General features: G+C 34.1%; 1 long non-coding RNA gene across 1 annotated transcript; it reads right to left on the minus strand.

The window, feature by feature from the left end:
* Positions 1 to 570: 570 nt before the first annotated feature.
* LOC21383934 lies at positions 571 to 1,607 on the minus strand. Its single transcript, XR_002902643.1, has 3 exons — positions 1,540 to 1,607; positions 766 to 897; positions 571 to 606 (listed from the first exon to the last, which is right to left on the minus strand). It is a non-coding gene; the product is annotated as an uncharacterized LOC21383934 (long non-coding RNA).
* Positions 1,608 to 2,230: the final 623 nt, after the last annotated feature.

Here is a 2,230-nt window from a genome sequence, read left to right on the forward strand (position 1 = left end):
TTTTCCTGCATAACACAAATGGCACCTTAAGTTAGGTGGTGGAGATGAGTAAGAAGAGGGCACAACTAAACCAACTAAATTGATGGCATTTATGTCCCCGTTAAAGGGGACATAAATGCCATTAGTTTGGTACGGTTACATTTGGTTTTTGAGTTCAGAACTATGATACATAATTCTGATTTTAAAAATTTTTTTTTTGTGAGAGAAAAACACTGTAGCGAATCAAGAACCATGATCCAAAACCAAGTCAAAACCCTTGAAACAAACGGAGAAGAATATACAATAACAATCATAATAAAAACATGGAACATTGATTTCTCTGAAGAGGGGAAAAAAAAGGTACATTAATGTGATTTTACACAAGGAAACTTTTCTTATATGGAGGTTGAATATTTAAACGTTAAAATCATATGAGTTTAAAAAAAATGACACATTAGCCTTTCTTGACGATTAAAAACTATATCCAAATCTACAGTCTATTTTTTCATATCCTACCAAATAATTCTCTTTAGAATTTTTTACCAGACTTCCCAGTCTCACCTTTGCAGTTGCTAACCACAAATCTTTGTATGTTGTGTCTGATACAGGATCACTGATTTGATTTATCTGAAAGAAATTAAGACCTCACTTCATCGTTATGTGTAACTGGTTGAGTAATAAATATAGATTTTTTTTTTGAATTGAATGGGACAACGATTTGTTTTTTTACCCATTTTTACTAGTAAAAAAGTACAGAATGGTTAATGTGTGATTAATGGCACCAACCTCTCCTGAATGAAGACCAAGGTGCTCGGACCACAAGGAGCACCGAAGACTATAAGCAAATTTTCCAGCCTTCCAAGGCTGTCCATTCATAGATGAGTCCACAAACTCCTTATCTTCAATTAGTACCCCAATCTGAGACCAACATAATGGAGTCAAATTATTATTATTATTATTGTTATTATTCGTCCTTTTAAGAATTAAGTTATCAAATAAGCTTCACAAATCTGTTTCTTAAGTTCCAAGATTAAAAAAAAAAAAAAACAGTAATTTCAGGCAGTTTGAGGGGCTTTTTTTTTTTCTTTGGAAATTGCATTTATGTGAAGCCACTGAAAAAAGCAGGGTTCTTTGCTTATCAGTCGAGAAAAAAAAGGGGGGGTTTTTGGAGCCTTTGCTTTCTGAACTTTGATTGAATTGTAAAGCTGCTCTTACAACTTTTAATTGTGCAAATTATCCTTGAAGTTAATAAAAAATTACTGTGCCCCCCAAAATGATGAATTGTTCTAAAATTTTGAAGAGAACGTTGTCATGTACATGGCATCACATGGTACAATCATCATCCAAAATTTTAATCTCTTCCTTCAAATGAGTCCATGTATGTGTATGAGAACGTTTCTGTCTAAATTTTAACAACCGTCATCTATTTGGGGCACATTGCTACACTTTGTTAAAATTAGTTAATAATTTGTTAAAATTAAAAGTTTGAGGGTAACATGTCAATCATAGAAAGTTAGGGGTGTGCCAAATACCAAAAAGAATAAAAACAATAAATCAGACCTCAGAGTCTCTTGAGCCTAGCAAACTTCTATCATTAATGTTGGATGATCCAATCAAAGCAGCACGATCATCTATAATCATCAATTTGCTGTGTACATACACCTACATAGCGTTGAAAATACACCATATTAAGTCCTCATTAGGACAAAATTAAGAGTATAACATCAATTAACCAATTACTCATAATATAGAGCCAAACACCAAGGAAAAAAAAAATAACATCTTTCTTGATTTTGTAAGGTGAAAAAAAGTTTAGCTACATGTAATGCGAGATTATTACCTGACTTGTAGCCACAGGGCCGCCTTCAAAAAGTCTACCGTATGATCTTAGACCATAGAAAGAGATGTAATCATGTGTTTTAGTACCAAGCAAAACACTAAGGTTATGCAATATTGATGTTTTTTCCCAGCTAATGGTCCTATACTGCCAACGCATCAAGGCTCTAACGGTTGCTGCACCCCCATCATCAATGCCACCCTGATATGTTTGAACAAAAGAAAGAGGAAAAAAAATGTATTGAAGCAATTTACCCCACAAAAGAAAACGAACAATTTTAGGGGCTTCACTGGTGCCCAACACCAGACCTTAATAGAAAGTGAGTCCCACAGCATGGGCCTACAAACAGGGCTCTCTTTCTACTAGTCATGGTGTTGGACATTACTGGTTCCCCAATCATGTTTTTTTTTTTTT

The sequence above is a fragment of the Morus notabilis genome, unplaced genomic scaffold (assembly GCF_000414095.1).
Source record: "Morus notabilis unplaced genomic scaffold, ASM41409v2 Scaffold2897, whole genome shotgun sequence".
NCBI classification, from domain to species: Eukaryota; Viridiplantae; Streptophyta; class Magnoliopsida; order Rosales; family Moraceae; genus Morus; species Morus notabilis.